The sequence below is a fragment of the Nerophis lumbriciformis genome, linkage group LG16 (genome assembly GCF_033978685.3).
Source record: "Nerophis lumbriciformis linkage group LG16, RoL_Nlum_v2.1, whole genome shotgun sequence".
Taxonomy (NCBI): Eukaryota; Metazoa; Chordata; class Actinopteri; order Syngnathiformes; family Syngnathidae; genus Nerophis; species Nerophis lumbriciformis.
In genome coordinates this window covers 13,472,225-13,499,598 of record NC_084563.2, presented here as the reverse complement: position 1 = coordinate 13,499,598, position 27,374 = coordinate 13,472,225, and the positions used below count along the sequence as shown (strand labels likewise).

At 39.7% G+C, this 27,374-nt stretch overlaps 1 protein-coding gene across 2 annotated transcripts in view; it reads left to right on the top strand.

The window, feature by feature from the left end:
• The first annotated feature begins 4,128 nt into the window (after positions 1-4,128).
• LOC133617004 (polycomb group RING finger protein 3) overlaps positions 4,129-27,374 on the top strand; it is a 122,191-nt gene continuing 98,945 nt past the window's right edge. For both annotated transcript variants that reach the window (XR_012050887.1, XM_061976645.1), the window contains exon 1: positions 4,129-4,237. The gene's annotated coding sequence lies outside the window, so the exon portion shown is untranslated. The remainder of the gene's footprint in view (positions 4,238-27,374) is intronic.

Sequence of the window (27,374 nt, the reverse complement as noted above, 5' to 3'; positions counted from 1 at the left end):
ATTTAATTAGATTTTTTTCTTTTTCCATTTTTTTTCTTTCCATGATGGCACGTGAGGCCCCGCCTCACCTGCCTCCCCTGACTGCACATCACAGTAGTACAGCCTTATCCCAAAATAGAATAAATTATATTTTGTCCTAAAAATTCTACATACAATACCCCCATTATGACATTGTGAAAATGTTTTTTTTTATCCATCCATCCATCCATTTCCTACCGCTTATTCCCTTCGGGGTCGCGGGGGGGGTGCTGGAGCCAATCTCAGCTGCATTCGGGCGGAAGGTGGGTTATACCCTGGACAAGTCGCCACCTCATCGCAGGGCCGACAGAAATCCCAACTCTATGTTACTCGAAGGTGTGACAACAGAGGAAATAATCATCCATCCATCCATTTTCTACCGCTTGTCCCTCTCTGGGTCGCGGGTGCTACTGGAGCCTATCTTAGCTGCATTTGGGCGGAAGGCAGGGTACACCCTGGACAAATTGCCACCTCATTGCAGGGCCACCCGATACCAATATTTTGAAATGTATTTCGATACTTTTTTAAATAAACGGAACCACAAAATTTTTTATTATTGGCTTTATTTTAACAAAAAAATTTAGGGTACATTAAACATATGTTTCTTATTGCAAGTTTGTCCTTACATAAAATAGTGAACATACGAGACAACATTTTTGTTCATTAATATCGATACGTCCCTGGAATTTATCAAATACTTTTCAGCGATCCTGTTCTGTCTCCCTGTAATGTTTGTCTGATCTTGAATGGGATTGTGCTGAAAATCTTAATTTCTCCTATAAATATAACGTTAGTTAATTATCAAATTAATCATTTTCAAATGTTTTCAAAACAACATGACCATTGTTAAAAACCTATAATGCTATATTTGTGATTTCACTATTTTAAGTTACATGTTTTGTCTCATAACCTGAATTTATATAAAATATAACGTTAATTTTTAATATATTATGGCTATAGATGTCAAAATACTGGCTAACGTTATTTAAAATATATTATTTCCACACGTACTGATATTTTCCAATTTGTGCAATTTTTTTGATAATGTTAGTAGTGGTTGACTGGTGCAGAACCAACAACCTGGTCCTGAATGTCGACAAGACCAAGGAGATCATCGTCGACTTCAGGAGGCACCAGTCCAGCCACGCTCCACTCTTCATCAATGGCAAAGCAGTGGAGATCGTAAGCAGCACCAAGTTCCTGGGGGTGCAGATAACTGACAGTATGACCTGGTCCCTTGTAAAAAGAGCTTAGCAGCGCATGCACTTTTTTCGTCGGATGAAAAGAGCACAGCTCTCTCCCCCCATTCTCACCACATTCTACAGAGGCACTATAGAGAGCCTGCTGACCCACTGCATCTCTGTCTGGACTGGAGCCTGCAGTGCCTCAGACTGCAAGTCTCTGCAGAGAGTGGTGAGGATGGCGGAAAAGATCAGGACTCCTCTTCCTACGATCCGGGGAAAAAAGCCGCTGCCTGACCAGGGCTCAGAAAATCTGCAAAGACTCCTGCCATGCCCACCAAGGACTGTTTTCACTGCTGGACTCTAGAAAGAGATTCCGCAGCCTCCGTAGCAGAACCTCCAGGTTCTGTAACAGCTTCTTCCCTCAGGCCGTAAGACTCTTGAACGCATCATAATAATCCCCACAATTCCCCCCAAAAACGGATTATAAAGACAATATAATACATGTCCATGAACGTGGATGCATATGCAAAAGTGCAATATATTTATCTGTACAGTAATCCATTTATTTATATCTGCACCTTATTGCTCTTTTATCCTGCACTACAACGAGCTAATGCAACAAAATGTCGTTCTTATCTGTGAAGTGAATTTATATTTATCCCTTGTGCGGTGTTCGGGTCTGTGGGACCCGTTTTCATTTTTTTTATTAAAAGAAAAATGATACAATTAATTAATTTTTCAAACCGAGACTCACTGACTTTGGCTCATTTTCTGTGAAGAACATATATCAGAATACAAGGGACAAGCGGTAGAAAATGGATGGATGGATGGATATTTAATGATCACACACCATACACCCCCCTACACATTTCTATTACATATAAAATGTCCGGTTCCACTGGACCCGGGGCTAATAGAAGTGTGGAAATCGATGTTCTGTGTACCACACGCACCCACCCACGCACACACACAGCAGGCCTAGACAGGAGGAGGACAGAGTGTAGGTACACAGAACAAATGTGCGAGAAAATGAGAGCAGACAGTGTTGACAAACAATGTTGCAACCTTGTGTGGGAACCGCAGGTGCAGAAACACAAAAGAAGAATCCCTGTGGGATGCAGAAACTGGCAGTCTGTTCAGTATTTTAACATAAAAGTGTATGATTGTGAGGCATTAAAAGCCACAAAATGCAACGGGTCCATCAGACCCACAAACGCTGGCTGAGTAACAACAATATGAACGTAAAAATCTGTTCAGTATTTTAACATAAAAGTGTATGATTGTGAGGCATTAAAAGCCACAAAATGCAACGGGTCCATCAGACCCACAAACACTGGCTGAGTAACAACAATATGAACGCACCTTATTGCTTTTTTATCCTGCACTACAACGAGCTAATGCAACAAAATGTCGTTCTTATCTGTGAAGTGAATTTATATTTATCCCTTGTGTGGTGTTCGGGTCTGTGGGACCCGTTTTCACTTTTTATTAAAAGAAAAATTATACAATTAATTAATTTTTCAAACCGAGACTCACTGACTTTGGCTCAGTTTCAACGTTCATATTGTTGTTTGTAGCCAGCGTTTGTGGGTCTGATGGACCCGTTGCATTTTGTGGCTTTTAATGCCTCACAATCAAACACTTTTATGTTAAAATACTGAACAGATGTTTACCATATCCCAATAAACAACAAACGTTGGCTGAAAACAACAATATGAAAGTTGAAACTGAGCCAAAGTCAGCGAGTCTCGGTTTGAAAAATTAATTAATTGTATCATTTTTCTTTTAATAAAAAATGAAAACGGGTCCCACAGACCCGAACACCGCACAAGGGATAAATATAAATTCACTTCACAGATAAGAACGACAATTTGTTGTATTAGCTCGTTGTAGTGCAGGATAAAAGAGCAATAAGGTGCGTTCATATTGTTGTTACTCAGCCAGCGTTTGTGGGTCTGATGGACCCGTTGCATTTTGTTGCTTTTAATGCCTCACAATCAAACACTTTTATGTTAAAATACTGGACAGATGTTTATTGTTTATTCAGTATTTTAACATAAAAGTGTTTGATTGTGAGGTATTAAAAGCCACAAAATGAAGACTAGACTGGACTAGACTAGACTTCCTTTTTATTGTCATTCAAATTTGAACTTTACAGTACAGATAACAACAAAATTTCGTTGCATTAGCTCATGTTAGTGCAGGATAAAAAAGCAATAAGGTGCATATATAAATAAATAAACAGATTACTGTACAGATAAATATATTGCACTTTTGCATATGCATCCACGTTTATGGATGTATGTTATATTGTCTTTATATTCCAGCGAGTTAATCCATTTTGGGGGGAGTTGAGGGGATAATTATGATGAACAGATGTTTATTGGGATAAGGTAAACATCTGTTCAGTATTTTAACTTAAAAGTGTTTGATTGTGAGGCATTAAAAGCCACAAAATGCAACGGGTCCATCAGACCCACAAACGCAGGCTGAGTAGCAACAATATGAACATTACACAAGGGTTATATAGCGCTTTTCTCTAGTGACTCAAAGCGCTTTACATAGTGAAACCCAATATCTGAGTTACATTTAAACCATTGTGGGTGGCACTGGGAGCTGGTGGGTAAAGTGTCTTGCCCAGGGACACAACGGCAGTGACTAGGATGGCGGAAGCGGGAATCGAACCTGGAACCCTCAAGTTGCTCTACCAACCGAGTTACGCCGCTCCTGTACTGTAACGTTCAAATTCCAATGCCAATAAACGGAAGTCTAAGTGTAGTGAAATGCTGTACGGTTTGAGTGTGTCAACATAAACACACACTCCTCGCTTTACCCGTCCTCCCCCTCCCTCCCTCCCTCCCTCCCTCGCTCCCGCTGCTTCCCGGGTTCAGTGCGCATGCGCCGCGCTGCTCCAGGAGCGCTGCTTCGGCCTGTTCCGCGGCCGCTCGGTCATTTTCGCCTCTTTGTTGTACTGCTCGTGGATTTAAACTCGGATCCGACCCGATACCCGGCCGATTCTGGCGCCCACCGAACAGGTCAGTCCTCGCGCTCGGAACCGAGCCGCCCTCGCCGTGCTTCGGCGACCGGTTTCGGGTGCCGGTTGGTGGCCCCCTCCTCCTTCTCCTCCTCCTCCTCGTTGTTTAGCACGTCTCTTTCCGCTGGCTGCTATGAGGCATGCTATCTATACGTGTTGTTGAATGTGTGTGTGTTTGTGTGTGTGTGTGTGGTGTATGGCGGCGCCGGGCCCCGCAGTTGCACGCCGGCGTCGGGGGTGCTTTAAGGGGGGAAGGCAGTCTGGAGGCTGGCCGGGATGCACGCGGTTGTCCGCCCCGCACTTGAGGCTGTCTTGTCGGCATGTCTCGTCTTGCTCTCCTTGGTCCAACACCTCCTCTTCTTCTGGAGCTCCTCCGTGGTCCTCCTCAAGGCCAAGCCCTCAAAGTTGTGTTGTTGTTGTGTTGAGGTTTTTGGGGAGGAAAAGTTGCTGCTTCCCCCCCCCTCTTTTTTTGTGTGTGTTGTTTTGTCATGAGGGGTGGATGTGGTCGAGACTGCTGCTGCAGACTGTGTGACATTGTGCGTGGGGGGGAGCTGGGGGGTGCATTCACAGCAGCCAACAAGTCTGCAGTTGTTGCTATTTTAAAAAATTGTTTTTAATAAAGGTAGGAGATGCAGCAGCAATGTGTTTAGAGTGTTGTTGATGCTTCCTGCCATGCTAACCTACGGTGGCCTACAAGGACTCCAAATACAGACATGATCCACCAAAGCAAAGAGAAAATGGTCCGTTTGAAAAAATAAATAAAAATGCTGCAATCACATAAACAACACATGCAAAAAAAACAACTGCATGAGAGAAATACTGCAAGTTCTCTGGAATAGAGATGGCATAAAGAGCCATTCTGTTCAAAGGAGTAGCTGGTTTATATATTTTTTTATATACATATATATAGACCAGTGGTTCTTAACCTGGGTTCGATCGAACCCCAGGGGTTCGGTGAGTCGGCCTGAGGGGATCGGTGGAGCCTCCACCGCGGAGGTCAAGACACACCCAACTCATCGTGTAAATAAAAACTTCTCCCTATCGGCGTATTATGGATACCCCCAAACAATGTTCCCTCTAATTTTCCATCTGATTTGTTGTGGTTCATGCACAGTTCATTTTGTGCACCAGTAAAAAAAAACATAACATTGTCTTGAATTTGAAAAAAAAAATACATTTTATTTTTTACTAAAGAAGGGGTTCGGTGAATGCGCATATGAAACTGGCGGGGTTCCGTACCTCCAACAGAACCACTGATATAGACGTTGCTTACGTAAAAACATATATAAACCAGCTAATCGTTTGAACTGACTGCGAAACAATGTCGCAGATTACCGTAGTTGTTTTTGTCAATTTAGACGTCGGATCCATGTTGTTGGTTGGGAAATGACCAAAGTTCAACGGTCAAATCAACGTCAGAACCCGACATTGAATAAACGTCAGTAAAGAGCATGTTGTTTCAACGTCGTATTTGTGTGGTAAAAGATTGTTTGGGAAATGACCAAAATTCAACGGTCAAATCAACGTCAGAACCCGACATTGAATAAACGTCAGTAAAAAGCATGTTGTTTCAACGTTGTATTTGTGGTAGGTAGAACTTTATTGTCATTGCACAAGTACAACAAAACTTTGCTTTGTTTTGTTTTGTAGAAGATTGGTTGGGAAATGACCAGAATTCAACGGTCAAATCAACTTCGTCAAAAAGCATGTTGTGCTAACGTTATGTTTGAGTTACACCCGACATTGAATAAACGTCAGTAAAAAGCATGTTGTTTCAACGTTGTATTTGTGGTCGGTAGGTAGGTAGGCAGGTCGGTAGGTCTTTATTGTCATTGCAAAAGTACAACAAAACTTTGCTTTGTTTTGTTTTGTAGAAGATTGGTTGGGAAATGACCAAAATTCAACGTCAAATCAACTTTGTCAAAAAGCATGTTGTGCTGAAGTTATGTTTGAGTTACACCCGGCATTGAATAAACATCAATAAAAAGCATGCTGTTTCAATGTCGTATTTGTGTGGTAGAAGATTGGTTGGGAAATGACCAAAATCCAACGGTCAAATCAACGTCAGAACCCGACATTCAATAAACGTCAGTAAAAAGCATGTTGTTTCAACGTTGTATTTGTGGTAGGTAGATTTTTATTGTCATTGCACAAGTACAACACAATTTTGCTTTGTTTTGTTTTGTAGAAGATTGGTTGGGAAATGACCAAAATTCAACGTCAAATCAACTTCGTCAAAAAGCATGTTGTGCTAAAGTTATGTTTGAGTTACACCCGACATTGAATAAACGTCAGTAAAAATCATGTTGTTTCAACGTTGTATTTGTGGTCGGTAGGTAGGTAGGCAGGTCGGTAGGTCTTTATTGTCATTGCAAAAGTACAACAAAACTTTACTTTGTTTTGTTTTGTAGAAGATTGGTTGGGAAATGACCAAAATTCAACGTCAAATCAACTTTGTCAAAAAGCATGTTGTGCTGAAGTTATGTTTGAGTTACACCCGACATTGAATAAACATCAGTAAAAAGCATGCTGTTTCAATGTCGTATTTGTGTGGTAGAAGATTGGTTGGGAAATGACCAAAATCCAACGGTCAAATCAACGTCAGTAAAAAGCATGTTGTTTCAACGTTGTATTTGTGGTAGGTAGATCTTTATTGTCATTGCACAAGTACAACAAAATTTTGCTTTGTTTTGTTTTGTAGAAGATTGGTTGGGAAATGACCAAAATTCAACGGTCAAATCAACTTTGTCAAAAAGCATGTTGTGCTAACGTTATGTTTGAGTTACACCCAACATTGAATAAACGTCAGTAAAAAGCATGTTGTTTCAATGTCGTATTTGTGTGGTAGAAGATTGGTTGGGAAATGACCAAAATTCAACGGTCAAATCAACATCAGAATCCGACATTGAATAAACCTCAGTAAAAAGCATGTTGTTTCAACGTTGTATTTGTGGTCGGTAGATCTTTATTGTCATTGCACAAGTACAACAAAACTTTGCTTTGTTTTGTTTTGTAGAAGATTGGTTGGGAAATGACCAAAATTCAACGTCAAATCAACTTTGTCAAAAAGCATGTTGTGCTAAAGTTATGTTTGAGTTACACCCGACATTGAATAAACGTCAGTAAAAAGCATGTTGTTTCAACGTTGTATTTGTGTGGTAGAAGATTGGTTGGGAAATGACCAAAATCCAACGGTCAAATCAATGTCAGAACCCGACATTGAATAAATGTCAGTAAAAAGCATGTTGTTTCAACGTTGTATTTGTGGTCGGTAGGTAGGTAGGCAGATCGGTAAGTCTTTATTGTCATTGCACAACTACAACGAAACTTTGTTTTGTTTTGTAGAAGATTGGTTGGGAAATGACCAAAATTCAACGGTCAAATCAACTTCGTCAAAAAGCATGTTGTGCTAAAGTTATGTTTGAGTTACACCCGACATTGAATAAACGTCAGCAAAAAGCATGTTGTTTCAACGTTGTATTTGCGTGGTAGAAGATTGGTTGGGAAATGACCAAAATTCTACGGTCAAATCAACGTCAGAACCTGGCATTGATTAAACGTCAGTAAAAATCATGTTGTTTCAATTTTGTATTTGTGTGGTAGAAGATTGTTTGGGAAATGACCAACATTCTACAGTCATATCAACGTCAGAACCCGGCATTGAATAAACATCAGTAAAAAGCATGTTGTTTCAACGTTGTATTTGTGTTGTAGAATATTGCTTTGGAAATGACCAAAATTCAACGGTCAAATCATTGATTAAACCTCGTCAAAAAGCATGGATCTAATTCAACAAGTTTGCAACGTTGTTTCAATGTCTTGTGCCTGCTGGATGGTTTTTATGCAGGAAATAATCACTAGCTGTAATATAAGATCTGCATAATTCCGATTTACACCAATGTATTCTCTATTTGTGGGAAATATTATAAAATATTATTATAATTTCATCTGGTAATCATTGTAAACGTTCCATAAGGTGGTGCCTTCTCCCAATGCTATGATAGTGACACTATTTTGGTGTTGTTTTGTATTGTTGTACAATAAAAACTACACGGGCTACAGATAACTTCATAGAATTTAAATTTACAGGAGCATTTTCCACACAAGCATTTTAACAATACAGGAAAAATAGCCTACAAATAGTACTGTACATCTAGAAAACTCTTGTGAATGCAGAATTGATTAAAATATAAATTTGCACAACATATAAATGAAGTGAATACAAAATTGTGCTCCCATACCTGGTGAGTGCACACCTAAACTAGGCTACAAAACAATCAACTAGGAAAGTGCATAGATAGCCTTTATTATTGCCACAAAGGGGATATTATTTGGTTGCAGTGCAGATGCAAAAAGTCCACAAAAACATTAAAAGACCACAAAGGACATTAAATACATAAAAGAGCATAGAGCTGATGAATTTAGCTGCCACTTCAAAACAGCAAAACGTGACGAAAAACCAAAAATGAGCAAAAAATAATACATATTGCACACATACGATTGTACCATGCGTAGACAAACCACAAAAAAAAAAAACACGGTCTGAAAGGTTCCGGACCGTTCAAAGAGCCGTTCAAAAGGTACTCCCGTACCTGGTGTGTGTACACCTAAACTAGGCTACTTTACCGTAAAAGTGCATAGGATAAGATATACTTTATTCATCTCACAATGGGGAAATTATGCTGTTGCAGTGCAGATTCCAAAAGTCCAAGATGGAAACAGCAAAGAACACAAAGGATATAAAAGAGATTAAAGGAGAACAGAGGTGATGCAACCAGATGTAGCCATTTCTACATACAGCTACAAAAGTAAAACACAATGAAAAAACAAAAAATTAGCAATAAATAATACACATTTGGCATTAGAATTTTTTCAAAAGTTACTTGGTTTTATGAAGGAAATAATCACTAGCAGAAGTTATAAGCTAAGATCTGAATACTTCAGAGTTTTCTCCCAGACTCTGGAACAATTTGCACCAGTCCCTCCGTGATCTTGACTGTGTTGACACTTTTAAGAAACATTCCAAAATGTCTCTTTTTAGTAAAACTTTTAGTTAATGCACCTTTTAAACTATCAAATGTAATCCACTTTGTATTCTTTTTATGATGTTGCCCCCGTTGTTTTCATTGAATTGTTGCTTTACTTCACCTATGTTTTGTACAGCACTTTGTGATCTTATCTGTGAAAAGCGCTTTATAAATAAAATGTATTTACTTACCGTATTTTTCGGACTATAAGTCGCAGTTTTTTTCATAGTTTGGCCGGGGGTGCGACTTATACTCAGGAGCTACTTATGTGTGAAATTATTAACACATTACCGTAAAATATCAAATAATATTATTTAGCTCATTCACGTAAGAGACTAGACGTATAAGATTTCATGGGATTTAGCAATTAGGAGTGACAGATTGTTTGGTAAACGTATAGCATGTTCTATATGTTATAGTTATTTGATTGACTCTTACCATAATATGTTACGTTAACATACCAGTTGGTTATTTATGCCTCATATAATGTACACTTATTCAGCCTGTTGTTCACTATTCTTTATTTATTTTAAATTGCCTTTCAAATGTCTATTCTTGGTGTTGGGTTTTATCAAATAAATTTCCCCCAAAAATGCGACTTATACTCCAGTGCGACTTATATATGTTTTTTTCCTTCTTTATTATGCATTTTCGGCCGGTGCGTCTTATACTCCGGAGCGACTTATACTCCGAAAAATACGGTACTTACTTTAAAATAACAAGTCAAGAAACATGGGTTGTGCATTACATATCTTAAGGTAATATTTGACTAGCTATACCCTCTGTTGTAAAATTATTCAAGAGTTTCATTGGTTGGCAAACTTTCTTCCCGGCGTCCTGCTCATATTTTAAAAAAAAACGGGCATTCCTTTAGGGGCCCTGTCAAACTTCATGCAGCATTTAGCATGCTTTTGAGGTATGCCTTTTTTTTTGGCATTTGCAACATTATTCTTTTTTATGGTTTTTCTGTGTACTTTGTGTTTGGAAGTCACTACTTGTTTGCTAATATTGACCACCGTACTAATGTGCTGCTATAGAAGGAAGACAGAACAAGTGTTTCAAATGGCCACATATTTCCAATTTATGCTTGTGTACTGTTTTCTCAGTTTTTCTGAGCCTATTGTTGTGTTCTACAGAATAATCATATTTGAGACGCGGCCCAACTTTCTATTATTCTGCTTTGAATCATACTCAAGAGACGCTCATTTTAGCTGCATGAAAGGATAAAAATATTAGAAACCTTTCATAATAGTGACACATCAAGGCTCATGTTGCAATAAAGGCTGTTTCTTTTGTCCGTTCAACCTCGTATGATTGAAAGTCAACATATAAACATGATATCAAACAATATCCTCCTTCCTCAATACGATCAATATTGGATCGTCCCTACGGTATTTATTTTCTTTGATGGCATTAAACGCGTTAGGAGGTAGATATTTATCCGCTTCTGGAGTCACTCGTACACAAACATGGTTGAAATAGACACTAGTAGGGATGAGTACCTTTTCCAACCAATACTGTACCAATTACCGGTACCAGTTTTTGGTACTTTGTGTTCATGTGGTAATACATCTTAAAAGCCTACTGAAACCCACTACTACCGACCACGCAGTCTGATAGTTTATACATCAATGATGAAATCTTAACATTGCAACACATGCCAATACGGCCGGGTTAGCTTACTAAAGTGCAATTTTAAATTCCGCGCGGAATATCCTGCTGAAAACGTCTCGGTATGATGACGTCAGCGCGTGACGTCACGGATTGTGGAGGACATTTTGGGACAGCATGGTGGCCAGCTATTAAGTCGTCTGTTTTCATCGCAAAATTCCACAGTATTCTAGACATCTGTGTTGGTGAATCTTTTGCAATTTGTTCAATGAACAATGGAGACAGCAAAGAAGAAAGCTGTAGGTGGGAAGCGGTGTATTGTGGCCGACTGCAGCAACACAAACACGGCCGGTGTTTCATTGTTTACATTCCCGAAAGATGACAGTCAAGCTTTACCATTGGCCTGTGGAGAACTGGGACAACAGAGACTCTTACCAGGAGGACTTTGTGTTGGATATGCAGACGCGGTACCGTGAGTACGCATGCAGCTGCGGCTTCCAAACATTTGATCGCTTGCCCGTACGTGCGTGCCGCTATGTGCATGTCACGTACGTAACTTTGGGGACTTTGGGGAGATATATGTGCTGTATGAACTTTGGGGAGGTGAACGGTACTTTGGGCTGTGGGATTGAGTGTGTTGTGCAGGTGTTTGAGTTGTATTGGCGGGTTATATGGACAGGAGGGGGGAGGTGTTTGTTATGCGGGATTAATTTGTGGCATATAAAATATAAGCCTGGTTGTGTTGGGGCTAATAGAGTATATATATGTCTTGTGTTTATTTACTGTTTTAGTCATTCCCAGCTGAATATCAGGTCCCACCCGCCTCTCACAGCATCTTCCCTATCTGAATCGCTCCCACTGCCCTTCACTCTCACTTTCCTCATCCACGAATCTTTCATCCTCGCTCAAATTAATGGGGAAATCGTCGCTTTCTCGGTCCGAATCGCTCTCGCTGCTGGTGGCCATGATTGTAAACAATGTGCGGATGTGAGGAGCTCCACAACCTGTGACGTCACGCTACTCGTCTGCTACTTCCGGTACAGGCAAGGCTTTTTTATCAGCGACCAAAAGTTGCGAACTTTATAGTCGATGTTCTCTACTAAATCCTTTCAGCAAAAATATGGCAATATCGCGAAATGATCTAGTATGACACATAGAATGGACCTGCTATCCCCGTTTAAATAAGTAAATCGCATTTCAGTAGGCCTTTAACTTATTCAATAACTCCTCTAATAGATAGGGACTCTGGACCCAGACCCAGAATTTAGTTGAATGTGCCAGTCTTGTCTTTTAGTGGGTCCTACAAAGTGTTTATACTTTAAGGATCGTACCAGCTGTTTGATTGCAGCACGCATCTTAGTTGTAGTAGCAAATGTGGAGGTGTTGAAATCTCCATGTAAAATCGGCAATGCTAACCAGTAGCATGAATATGGCATAGCCAATCATTAGCGTCAAGCTAGCTTAAAAAAAGGAAGTTTTTGAACGCTTTTCTGTCAGACATACTTGCTGACGATGAATACGCCTGCAGGGTTTCCCCTAAACTGCCAAGGTACCTGTGGCGGTGAGGGCGTGGTTATGGGTGTGGCCACCACGATGCCATCGAGCAATTTGCATAATTTGCTGTGATGATATAAGTTTCTTTAAAACTGCTGAAATCTGTTATTAATTAGAATCAATCAATCAATCAATCAACCAATCGATGTTTGTTTATATAGCCCTAAATCACAAGTGTCTCAAAGGGCTGCACAAGCCACAACGACATCCTCGGTTCAGATCCCACATCAGGGCAAGAAAAAACTCAACCCAATGGGATCAATCAATCAATCAATGTTTGTTTATATAGCCCTAAATCACAAGTGTCTCAAAGGACTGCACAAGCCACAACGACATCCTCGGTTCAGATCCCACACAAGGGCAAGGAAAAACTCACAACCCAGTGGGATGTCAATGTGAATGATGATGAGAAACCTTGGAGAGGACCGCAGATGTGGGTGACCCCCCGCTACTAGGGAAGACCGGATGCAATGGACGTCGAGTGGGTCTAGCATAATAAATGTGTTTGGGATGACAATGAGAAACCTTGGAGGGGACCGCAGATGTGGGGACCCACCACCAGGCGACCGGTGCAATGGACGTCGAGTGGATCTAGCATAATATTGTGAGAGTCCAGTCCATAGTGGATCTAACATAATAATGTGAGAGTCCAGTCCATAGTGGATCTAACATAATATTGTGAGAGTCCAGTCCATAGAGGATTTAACATAATAGTGTGAGAGTCCAGTCCATAGTGGATCTAACATAATAGTGTGAGAGTCCAGTCCATAGTGGATCTAACATAATAATGTGAGAGTCCAGTCCATAGTGGATCTAACATAATAGTGAGAGTACAGTCCATAGTGGATCTAACATAATAGTGTGAGAGTCCAGTCCATAGTGGATTTAGCATAATATTGTGAGAGTCCAGTCCATCGTGGATCTAACATAATAGTGTGAGAGTCCAGTCCATCGTGGATCTAACATAATAATGTGAGAGTCCAGTCCATAGTGGATCTAACATAATAGTGAGAGTACAGTCCATAGTGGATCTAACGTAATAGTGTGAGAGTCAGTCCATAGTGGATTTAGCATAATATTGTGAGAGTCCAGTCCATCGTGGATCTAACATAATAGTGTGAGAGTCCAGTCCATAGTGGATCTAACATGATAATGTGAGAGTCCAGTCCATAGTGGATCTAACATAATATTGTGAGAGTCCAGTCCATAGTGCATCTAACATAATAGTGAGAGTCCAGTCCATAGTGGATCTAACATAATAGTGAGAGTCCAGTCCATAGTGGATCTAACATAATAGCGAGAGTCCAGTCCAGCAGGAGAATAACATATATAATTCTTATCGTTTTGCCATATTTTCAGTTGTTGCTTTTTGTACAATGTACTTTGTAGATGTGTTTACAGACTTTTAATGTCTTTTTTTCAAATTAAAAACAAGCAACAAATCTAGCATCTTCATCTGGTCTTATTATAAAATGCTTGGCGCTGTGTGCGCCACTTGGACTTTTTCTTCTTAAAAGTATTTAAATATAAGTATAAATATTTGCACATTTAGTAGATGGCAGTCCGCGCGGGTGTATCTGCAATATATATGAAAATTACGTCCACATTGCAGACATGCTGACAAAGGTCCAGACAGTCACAATGGCGTGCGTTTTGTTTACATCCGGTTTCAGGAGCGCGGTTTTCGGTGATCAAAGTCTGTTTTTAGTGGTCAAGTTTTCGGTACATCACTTGTCAATAGTCCGCAAATAATAGGCTGTATATATATCAATTCATACTGTAACGACCAGCTAATGTTAATCAGTGTTGGCTCTAGGAATTTTCTAAATTTTCTTAAAGTCATACAAATGGGGTCCCACTTTTTTGTAAGCGTTTTGAAAACAAATGATAAATGTATACATTATGCTGTTGTATCTCAAATTCTATATTGTGTTTTGGAAAAAGGTTGTCATAAACGTTACTTAATTAATTGAAAAAATAATACAAAAGAAAACAGATTTTTATGCATATGTAAATTTATTCAGTTATAATAGATATAATAAAGACCTACTCGGTGGCCTAGTGGTTAGAGTGTCCGCCCTGAGATCGGTAGGTTGTGAGTTCAAACTCCGGCCGAGTCATACCAAAGACTATAAAAATGGGACCCATTACCTCCCTGATTGGCACTCGGCATCAAGGGTTGGAATTGGGGGTTAAATCACCAAAAATGATTCCCGGGCGCGGCCACCGCTGCTGCCCACTGCTCCCCTGATCAAGGGTGATGGGTCAAATGCAGATAATAATTTCACCACACCTAGTGTGTGTGTGACAATCATTGCTACTTTAACTCTAACTTGAATTATAACCCCTCAGCTATCAACACAAGCATGGAAAACACTCAAAACAAAATTGTAAAATCACAATAAACACTTAACAATAACCTCTTTAAATTAAGGTTCAAAATGCAGAATTTGTAAGAAATGCTAAATAAAGTGTAACACAATAAGTGCAGGGTGTAAACCGAGAGAAACCGGAGAAGAACAATCTCTTGCAGGTTTACTGCCAGGAAGTTCACATTCAGTTTGGTCTGTTATTCTTATTTAAGTATGGAAATGAATATTTGTTATGCAGTAATTGTTTTTTTGAATATTATTGGAAAAAGTAAAGTAGCACATTTGTTATATTCTGTTATTTATTTTAGTGATACAGTCCTGCACTTTAGTTCCTACCTGTTGTTTCCGTACATCCGAATAGCAAACGGACGTGTGTTGAAAAGGAAAGATAAGCGGGTCAAAGGACTACAGTGCGTTTGAAAACTTTTAAAAAAACGTTTCTCTTTTGTTCACAATTTTTTCGCTGTCTGCAGCACTCATCTTTAGTTTCTCTTCTCACTCTGTGCAGAGAATCCACAGCGAGACAGCAAGATGACGCAACCAAACTTGATATTTGATACTGTTACGTGATTGGCTGTTTAGCGTGTCGCTCCCATTGCTCACTGACCACTTCCTGTATTGTTAGCTTACCAGACCGCGTCTGCCTTTGTTTATGCAACCAACCTTGCTTCATTCTTTCCGTTTTTTTCCAACGAAAGAAATATACACTATATTGCCAAACGTATTTGTCCACCTGCCATGACTCACATGTGAACTTGAAGTGCCATCCCATTCCTAACCCATAGGGTTCAATATGATGTCGGTCCACCTTTTGCAGCTATTACAGCTTCTGGGAAGGCTGTCCAGGTTGCGGAGTGTGTCTATAGGAATTTTCAACCATTCTTCCAAAAGCGGATTGGTGTGTGGTCGAGAAGGCCTGGCTCTCAGTCTCCGTTGTAATTAATTCGTTAGGTGTTCTATCGGGTTCAGGTCAGGACTCTGTGCAGGCCAGTCAAGTTTGTCTTTATGGACCTTGTTTGTGCACTGGAGCACAGTCATGTTGGAAGAGGAAGGGGCCCGCTCCAAACTGTTCCCACAAGGTTGGGAGCATGGAATTGTTCAAAATGTTTTGGTATCCTGGACCATTCAAAGTTCCTTTCACTGGAACTAAGGGGCCAAGCCCAACTCCTGAAAATCAACCCCACACCATAGTTCCTCCTCCACCAAATTTCACACTCACCACAATGCAGTCTTAAATGTAGCGTTCTTCTGGCAACCTCCAAACCCAGACGCGTCCATGAGATTGCCAGATGGGAAAGCGTGATTCATCACTCCAGAGAAGGCGTCTCCACTGCTCCAAAGTCCAGTGGCGACGTGCTTTACACCACTGCATCCCACACTTTGCATTGGACTTGGTGATGTATGGCTTGGATGCAGCTGCTCGGCCATGGAATCCCACTCCATGAAGCTCTCTGCGTACTGTACGTGGGCTAATTGGAAGGTCACATGAAGTTTGGAGCTCTGTAGCAACTGACTGTGCAGAAAGTCTTTGCACTATGCGCTTCAGCTTCCGCTGACCCCTCTCTGTCAGTTTACGTGGCCTACCACTTCGTGGCTGAGTTGCTGTTGTTCCCAAACTCTTCAGTTTTCTTATAATAAAGCTGACAGTTGACTTTGGAATATTTAAGAGCGAGGAAATTTCACGACTGGATTTGTTGCACAGGTGGCATCCTATGACAGTTCCACGCTGGAAATCACTGAGAGCGGCCCATTCTTTCACTAATGTTTGTAGAAACAGTCTCCATGCCTAAGTGCTTGATTTTATACACCTGTGGCCGGGCCAAGTCATTAGGACACCTGATTCTGATCATTTGGATGGGTGGCCAAATACTTTTTTTGAAATATAGTGTACCGTATATTTCGGACTATAGGTCGCAGTTTTTTTCATAGTTTGGCCGGGCTCCAGTGCGATTTATATATGTTTTTTTCCTTCTTTATTATGCATTTTTGGCAGGTGCGACTTATACTCCGGTGCGACTTATACTCCGAAAAATACGGTATATTCATCGAACGTTTTATCGAACACATTTTATATCGATGACATGTCCATCGCGATATATATGGATATTGTTTTATCGGCCTGGCGCTATGTTCTCGTCAGCGTTTGTGCTGAAAATGAAATTTCGTTGTACTAGTGCATGTGTGAAACCGCGTCGGCACAATAACAAATGTCCATCGCACATAGGGCTGGGCCGATGAAACAATTCCAATATATATCGCGAAAGACATGTCATTGACGTCAATATAAAATGCGTTCGATAAATATAGATTTAGGAATATACATTTGATCGGTAGAATCCGGAAAGAATGATGCATGCTGAGCCTGCAAAACAGGATGTGGTCAGTGAGCAATGGGAGCGACACGCTAAACAGCCAATCGTGTAACAGTATCAAATATCAAGATCGGTTGCGTCATCTTGCTGTGCCGCTGTTGCTTTTATGCACGGAGTGAGAAGAGAAACTAAACAGGAGTGTTGCAGAGAGCGGAGAAATTGTGGATAAATCGGGAAAAGTCAGTATGGCAGTTTTTCAAATGTTTTCAAACTCACTGGAGTCCTTCGCCGCACTCATCTTTTCCTTTTCAACCCAGGTCCGTTCCGAAGGGAGACAACGGTTAGGAACTGAAGTGCAGGACTGTATCACTAAAACAAATAACACTATATGACAAGTGAGCTACTTTAAAACAATAATTTGGTCTTATCATTTTAAAATAATAATTACCGTTTCAGATATATTCATTTCCATACTTAAATAAGAATAACAGACCAAATTAGATGTGACACAGACCACCTAACTAACTTCCTGGCAGTATACCTGCAAAAAATAGTTTAAATTTTTAGACTTTGCACTTATTGTGTTGCACTTTATTAAGCATTTCTTACAATTTTTTTTTAAATTTTTAACCTTAATTTAAATAGGTTATTAAGTGTTTAATAATATTGTACATGGTAATTGGGATTTGTTATATGTTGTTATGTTGGTTATTTATTGTATATATTATATACAAATATAATATAATATATCAGTATATATTATATACTGTATATATAATATGTAAATATTACATATATGTTATATTTAATATTGCTACTATGGTACATTTTTAGTCTACCTAATACCTGCATCATCCTTTCCATTCTTACCCTTTCCATCCTTTGAAACTGAGCTACTGTGTGGAACAATTTCAACTAAGTCTAAGTTATTGTGATTTTAAAAATGTATTTACATTAATCGAGTGTTGTCCATGCTTGTGTTGACCTTTCCTTACCGCCTTGATAGCTGACAGATTATAATCAGAGGAAGGTTACATTTGACATAAAATTATTAACATTCAATATATTTTTTTCTCAGTATTTTCCACAGGTCATAAAAAATATCAATAATTTTAGACATCGATCATTATAAAAAACGTATATCCTGATCCAGTTTTCAGCCATATCGCCCAGCCTTAATTACACACATACACAAACATTAGGAACCACGGCGCCGATATCATAACAGAATAAATATACAATTTATGAGCTAAAATGTTTCAAATTAATCAAGTCTATTAGATTGGTTAAAATGCCAGGAGTTAATCAAGAATATCCAGCACCTGTGTTCGGCTTTTTAAGCACATCTCCACATCTTTTTGAGGATGTTAGATACCGGTAGTTTGGGTGTTTGTTTCTATTGCTGCTATTTGTACAATCCTTTTTTTTTTTCATAAAAGGTATACTTTGTATTTGTCAGCAGTCGTTGATTTTAAACGGACAAAAGAGTACCGTATTTTTCGGACTATAAGTCGCAGTTTTTTTTCATAGTTTGGCCGGGGGTGCGACTTATACTCAGGAGCGACTTATGTGTGAAATTATTAACACATTACCGTAAAATATCAAATAATATTATTTAGCTTATTCACGTAAGAGACTAGACGTATAAGATTTCATGGGATTTAGCGATTAGGAGTGACAGATTGTTTGGTAATCGTATAGCATGTTCTATATGTTATACCGTATTTTCCGCACTATAAGGCGCACCGGATTATTAGCCGCACCTTCAATGAATGGCATATTTCATAACTTTGTCCACCAATAAGCCGCCCCGGACTATAAGCCGCGCCTACGCTGCGCTAAAGGGAATGTCAAAAAAACAGTCAGATAGGTCAGTCAAACTTTAATAATATATTAAAAACCAGCGTTCTAACAACTCTGTTCACTCCCAAAATGTACGCAAATGTGCAATCACAAACATAGTAAAATTCAAAATAGTGCAGAGCAATAGCAACATAATGTTGCTCGAACGTTAATGTCACAACACACAAAATAAACATAGCGCTCACTTTCTGAAGTTATTCTTCATTCGTAAATCCTTCGTCTTCGGTGTCCGAAGTGAAAAGTTGGGCAAATTTACGATCCATTGGCAGATGTTGGCGTCGTCTGGCGCTGCCTCCTCGTCTTAGTGAAGGTGTGTTCGCCTTCTGTCATCCATTGTTCCCACGCAGTTAGCAGTCTAGCTTCGAATGCCCTGTTGACACCAATATCTAGCGGCTGGAGGTCTTTTGTCAATCCACCCGGAATGACGGCGAGTATTGAATTAAGCGCGTAAGCGTGTCTCTCAATGTGCTGTTATGAGCTAGCAAATATAACAACTACACTACCCAGCATGCAACGATAGTTACGAGCATGCGCGGTAGCCCTGAGAAGCGTTGTTGTATGCTGGGAGTTAGAATGTGGTTATGAGCACGCTGTGAGTAAATGTTGAGAACTCAGTTAACACGCCTCGTCTGCATTATTTATAATTAGACAGACAACACACTTAATAGGAGCCATTTTGGGGTCTTTACATAAACACACAAATGGAAATGAAACGTCACATATCCCAGCATGCACCGCGCGCTTCTTCGTCATCCACTGTTCCCACGCAGTTAGCAGTCTAGCTTCGAATGCCCTGTTGACACCAATATCTAGCGGCTGGAGGTCTTTTGTCAATCCACCCGGAATGACGGCGAGTATTGAATTAAGCGCGTAAGCGTGTCTCTTATGAGCTAGCAAATATAACAACTACACTACCCAGCATGCAACGATAGTTACGAGCATGCGCGGTAGCCCTGACAAGCGTTGTATGCTGGGAGTTAGAATGTGGTTATGAGCACGCTGTGAGTAAACGTTGAGAACTCAGTTAACACGCCTCGTCTGCATTATTTATAATTAGACAGACAACACACTTAATAGGAGCCATTTTGGGGTCTTTACATAAACACACAAATGGAAATGAAACGTCACATATCCCAGCATGCACCGCGCGCTTCTTCTACGGGGAAAAAAGATGGCGGCTGTTTACCGTAGTTGCGAGACCTAAACTTTATGAAAATGAATCTTAATATTTATCCATATATAAAGCGCACCGGGTTATAAGGCGCACTGTCAGCTTTTGAGAAAATTTGTGGTTTTTAGGTGCGCCTTATAGTGCGGAAAATACGGTAGTTATTTGAATGACTCATACCATAATATGTTACGTTAACATACCAGGCACGTTCTCAGTTGGTTATTTATGCCTCATATAACGTACACTTATTCAGCCTGTTGTTCACTATTCTTTATTTATTTTAAATTGCCTTTCAAATGTCTATTCTTGGTGTTGGGTTTTATCGAATACATTTCCCCCAAAAATGCGACTTATACTCCAGTGTGACTTATATATGTATTTTTCCTTCTTTATTATGCATTTTCGGCCGGTGCGGCTTATACTCCGGAGCGGCTTATACTCCGAAAAATACGGTAATCGTTATTTTGTTTTCATAACAGCCCGATAAACAGCACAATTAATGTATAAATAAATGTTTCTAAATTAATTAGTCATCCTTGTCTATTAGTGCCACTGAGTAGATGGATGAACAGGTTCATGCTTTATAATCCAATTAGTCGACTAATCGTTAAGTTAATCGATGACTAGTCCATAGTTGCATCATTCCCACATATTTGCAGGTTGTTGATTGTTTAGCTTAGTTTTTTTTAGTTGTTTTTTTTAATCAATTGACTCCAATGTCCAGTTGCACAAGCAGAGTGTCATGTGGGTCATTCAATAGATGGATAAGAATGCGTTTGTCTGCTGATGTCGACTCAGTAGTATCTTATCGCCATCAAACTGCAACACAAATGTTGACAAAATTGTTTAGCCCGCAGCTCTTTTTGTTTTCTTAATTCATAATATTGCGCGCGGCCAGTCTTCAATTTTTACTTTTTAAGGTCAAGTGTTGCCTTAAAGGATGGCTTATATTTTAGGGCACCAAGGCAAGTTAGAAGGGCACCAAGGTAAACATTATTTTCTTTCCAGGCAGGGGCTCCAAAGCATGCATGCATATACCGTATATTACCAAATAAACGCCCTTGGGCAAATAACCGCCCATGTCCTAATAGCCGCCCGGTGTCTGACCCCATTTTGTGAATTAACCGCCTCTTCCTAATAACCTCCTATGTCCAAATAGCCGCCCATGGGCTGTTATTTGCATAATTTAGATTAAAATGCTACTGGGTTTGCATTTGCTGCTTTATTTAAAACTTGGAGTACTGTAGCCTTTATTTTATTTAAGTGACAGTATTATTGTCCTGTTTTGATGGTGGGTTTTATACTTGAGTACTTGGTACCATAATTTTATTCTTCCCGGTAGGCTGCTGTATTTAAAAAGTTTATTTATTTTTAGTATTGGTATTCTATTTGACAATTGTTGCACTACTGCCATGTAGAGGCCTTGTTGATCTCGTCTTTTGATAGCCTACATCAGGTTGATCTCTTATTTTTTTGTTTGTATGTTTAAAATAGCTTTTACATTTAAAGTTTTTTGTACGAAAAAAAAATACTGGGCAGTAGCCAATGTAACCAAATAATGGCCTGGTGCAGGCTGGTGCAAAAATAAATAAAAGCCTTGTGCAAATAACCGCCTGCTTCTTTTAAACGCCTGTCTCCAAAATCGATTTTGTGAAATAAACGCCCGGGCTACTATTTGGTGATATACGGTATATCCAGTTTTTTTTATTCATTATTATAAACTTGTCAGATTTTTGTCATTTAATGATGCCTTTATCTTGGTTTTTACCTTTTGATAGAGGGAAGTATTTTTATTTATTTATTTTTTAAGTTATGTACATGTAGATGCTGTATCGGGACAGAGCCATTAAGAGTTTGAGCAAAAATATGTCGTATAGGAATTAACTACACACAATAAAATATATTAACAATATGATGTATCAAATGGTTTTTAAAGTAATACCTTATGGCGTGGCACGGTTGGAAGAGTGGCCGTGCCAGCAACCTGAGGGTTCCTGGTTCAATCCCCACCTTCTACCAACCTTGTCACGTCCGTTGTGTCCTTGAACAAGACACTTCACCCTTGCTCCTGATGGGTCGTGGTTAGGGCCTTGCATGGCAGGTTCCACCATCAGTTTGTGAATGTGTGTGTGAATGTGGAAATAGTGTCAAAGCGCTTTGTTGTTGGGGCGGTATAGCTCGGTTGGTAGAGTGGCCGTGCCAGCAACTTGAGGGTTTCAGGTTCGATCCCCGCTTCCGCCATCCTAGTCACTGCCGTTGTGTCCTTGGGCAAGACACTTTACCCACCTGCTCCCAGTGCCACCCACACTGGATTAAATGTAACTTAGATATTGGGTTTCACTATGTAAAAGCGCTTTGAGTCACTAGAGAAAAGCGCTGTATAAATATAATTCACTCCACTTCACTTCGAGTACCTTGAAGGTAGAAAAGTGCTATACAAGTATAATCCATTTGCCATTTACCATTGTCACATGAAAAAAACATGGCGTTTACATTTTGATATCAAAATAAAACACAAAGCAGTTTGGCTAATGAAGATAAAGTCTAATAAGCAAGATGTATTCTTCTCTAACGCCCCCTTGTGGTTCAGTACAACAGTTTGGCCAACAACAACAAAAAACAGGAGTGACAGCGTGTTTCCTCACCTCATTAACTCTGTCACAGCAGCTGATAGACGCTGTATTGTCAAAATGAAAGCAACATCATATAGTTGTTCTCCTTTGCTGTATACTTTTAGTGTGGGGACAAGTGTCTCCAATATTGTCCACACCTGTCTCCATCTAAACACAGCAGTGCACTCTTAAACACACGGCGAGCGGGAAACGAGGGAAAAGGACTGTAGCGTCCCGTAAGAGTTGGTGCTGCAAGGAATTCTGGGAATGTGTTATGTTGTGCAAATATTCTCCCGAAATGTGTTTGACATTGTTGTTTAGTGTGGTCTCACTATATGGCACATGTTTATGACAGTGTTGGCATTGTTTATACAGCCACTCTTAATGTGACATGTATGGCTGTTGATTAAGTATACTCCAAGGGGATACCACTGGAGCGAGATTTACTTTGTTAGAACGCCATGATTATCAAGCCAAACGTTGTCTAAAATGCATCAATCAATTTCGGGTTTTCGATAATTTATAAAGGAGATTGTACTGCTAACCGTCTGAAATGTAACCGCTAATTATCATTATGCCGTTGATCAATATATCCCTTGTCCAATAACAAGTAAAACAGTCAAGGGCGGTCACGGCAAGGTGTTGCCGCAAATATTGGTAAATTTTTAGGGCATTACGGCAAATGAGAGGGCGGTCGTGGTTGCCGTGGTTAAATTCGAGCCCTGCACTGGTCAAGTTCTTTTGGAAGACATATATGTTGAGTAAGAAGGGCCACCGAGACAGTAGTAGTACTCGGCCAAGTTTTACTAAAGCTTTAGGAGACCACACTGCAAAAAGTCAGTGTTCAAAAACAAGAAAAAAAAATACAAAAATGAAGGGTATTTTATTTGAACCAAGCAAAATTATCTGCCAATAGAAGAAGAACTTGTCAAGACTTTCCAAAACAAGTAAAATTAGCTAACCTCAATGAACCCAAAAATACCTTAAAATAAGTATATTCTCACTAATAACAAGTGCACTTTTCTTGGTAAAAAAAAAAAGACCTTTTTGCTCAATATGTTGAAAAATATTCTTGAATTAAGTACTGTATTTTCCGCACCATAAGGCGCCCTGGGTTAAAAGCCGCGCCTTCAATGAACGGCATATTTCAAAACTTTGTCCACCTATAAGCCGCCCGGTGTTGTAAGCCGCATCTAACTGCGCTAAAGGAATGTCAAAAAAACAGTCAGATAGGTCAGTCAAACTTTAATAATATATTAAAAACCAGCGTTCTAACAACTATGTTCACTCCCAAAATGTATGCAAATGTGCAATCACAAACATACGTATATCAACATGGACAGAGCTGCGTGAAAAAAGCCACCTGGCCTCTTCGCTTAAACTTAAACTTACCTTAACCACTCGCTCATCTTTTCTTCATCCATCCCTTCGAGTTAGCTTTTATGATGACGCCGGCTGGAAAGGTCTCTTTTGGCAAGGTCTTCCTTTTGAATATCACCATGGGTGGAAGTTTCTGGCCATTAGCATGGCAAGCTAGAACCACAGTGAAGGATGACTTCTCATTCCCTGTGGTGCGAATATTCACCGTACGTGCTCCCGTTGTATCCACAGTGCGGTTCACAGGAATATCAGTTGCTGTGAAATAGTAATCCGTGTGCGGATGGAGAGATTGCGTCTTTTCATGAACCGGATCCCTGACGCTTAGTAGGAGCCATTTTGTGGTCTTTACAGATGTAAACACACAAAGGAAATGAAACGTACGGTATATCCGCGCGCTTTTTCTTCTTCTACGCGGGCGGGTGGTTGCTTACAGTAGAAGAAGAAGCGCTTCCTGTTCTATGGGGGCGGGTGCTTACCTTGGCGGTTGCTTGCGTAGAAGAAGAAGCGCTTCCTGTTCTACCGGGAAAAAAGATGGCGGCTGTTTACCGAAGTTGCGAGATCGAAACTTTATGAAAATGAATCGTAATATTAATCCATATATAAAGCGCACCGGGTTAAAAGCCGCACTGTCAGCTTTTGAGTAAATTTGTGGTTTTTAGGTGCGGCTAATAGTGCGGAAAATACGGTAAATGCTAGTGCCATTATCTTGACATAATGATATGCGCTCGGCATTACATTTCTTGAAACCAGCAAACTTATACTAAAAACAAATTTATTGTTCTTAATGGAAAGGCAACAAGGCAACCGCTTGTTACTCTCGGGGTCTACTAGCTGCTCAGGCAAATCATATTGTCTAAAAATGCATTTTCCCATCGATAACATGACATCATCGCGCCAAGTGCGTGCTTTTTCAGTCAATTAGTGCGCATATATACAGCCCGGCTACCGGCCAAAACATTTGTAATTGTAATTTTGATGAATTCATCTGAATGTGCATGAACTTTTTCTGTTCAAAATAGTTTGAAATATCACATGTTAAATGTTTAAATATTAACTGTCCGTTTACTGTACTGTGCCAACTGTACTATTATATGAGTACGTATTTTCTATTGTTTCATTGAAAATAAAACAGCAAAGTCCATTTGGCTGTCATCCATTTGAATTTTGAGACAAAATTGTGTGAAAGTCATGATTTGTTTTTTCATGCTTGAAATAAGAAATGATTACTTTAAAAGATTAGTTTTATACTTGTGAGTGTTGATGACACAGCTTTGCAACAGTTGATATTCTAGTTTCAAGCATGTTTTACTCAGTATAGGTCATAAAATCTCAGCTACAAGCTGTAATATCTTACTGAGATCATTTCGACAGGGGTCGGCAACCCGCGGCTCTAGAGCCGCATGCGGCTCTTTAGCGCCGCCCTAGTGGCTCTCTGGAGCTTTTTCAAAAATGTATAAAAAATGGACAAAGTTGAGGGGAAAAGTTTTTTTTGTTTGTTTTAATATGGTTTCTGTAGGAGGACAAACATGACACAAACCTCTCTAATTGTTATAAAGCACACTGTTTATATTAAACATGCTTCACTGATTCGAGTATTTGGCGAGCGCCGTTTTGTCCTACTAATTTTTGCAGTCCTTGAACTCACCTTAGTTTGTTTACATGTATATCTTTCTGCGACTTTCTAGGACGTGTTTTATGCCACTTCTTTTTCTGTCTCATGTTGTCCACCAAACTTTGAACGTTGTGCATGAATCCACAAAGGTGAGTTTTGTTGATGTTATTGACTTGTGTGGAGTGCTAAATCAGACATATTTGGTCACTGCATGACTGCAAGCTAATCGATGCTAACATGCTATTTAGGCTAGCTATATGTACATATTGCATCATTATGCCTCATTTGTAGCTATATTTGAGGTCATTTAGTTTCCTTTAAGTCATATTAATTCAATGTATATCTCATGACACACTATCTGTATGTAATATGGCTTTTAAGTTTTTGCGGCTCCAGACAGATTTGTTTTTGTATTTTTGGTCCAATAAGGCTCTTTCAACATTTTGGGTTGCCGACCCCTGATTTAGGACCAAAACACTTAAAACAAGTAAAAGACTCTAACATAAAATCTGCTTAGTGAGAAGAATGATCTTATCAGACAGAAAATAAGCAAATATCACCCTTATTTGAGATATTTCATCTTACTTAGATTTCAGTTTTTGCAGAAAACAGCCCCCCCCCGCCCAGAAAAGAGCAAACTGCATCTTCAAAACAGATTAGAACTTGCCACAACAGCTCTTAAGACAGGAGCCCTTAAGACAAAACAAAGAGTTTACCAGCGGACATAAGAAAAAAGCAAGGAGATCACGAGAAGACACACGACTAGCTGCTTTAAACATAACTATGGATTAAAAAAAGACAGTTAAAAATATCTCATTATCACAATAATTAATTCAAATATTAGCGATGATCTCATTTGCTTTGTTACCAATAACACACAGCTAAGGTAAGGATGTTTTATTTAAATATCTTAGCTTTTATTGAGCGACATTGGATTGGTTTTAGCATCTTTTAGCACAAAATGCATTAAAGTGGCCCCTGCATCCTTTCATTTATCGTGACGTGGCCCTGGTAAAATACTGCACGCCCCTCATCTTGATAGCCCGTGTTCCATAAGAGAAGCAGACGTACGGCAACCTGTGCTGGAAGGTCAGCAAAAGGTTTTAGGCCATCACTAATGTCGGTAATGGAACGTTTACGCTTGTATTTAGCACCTTTGTCATTTTAATGAGCCCAGTAAGACCCTGCAAAAGAGCGTCAGCGGGCCAAATGAGAACTTAATTACTTGTTCGCTTGCTGAAGTCTGATAATTGTCATCGCTGCACGCGCGTGTGTGTGTCCAACCAAAAGGCCACGGCATCTCACAAATGTGAGTACAGCCATCACATTTCAGCACACACGCATTTATAACAGCGTTTCTTCTCAAGGGACAATACTATAGAAAGTAAACTTGGCTATACCTTAGAGTAGTCAATGTACAGTTTATATAGCAGTATATATTTACAAAGCACCGCTAAGAATGAGTCAGCCATTATTGTCTGTAGTGAGGAGCAAGACAATTATGTCATTAGGTGGTGTCCAAACTACGGCCCGCCATCGTGTTGTCACAAGTTTACCAAGGAGATTGTAATGGCCGGATTTTTATATAATCTGGGAATTCAAATGCTGCAATTGTGCCGTCGTA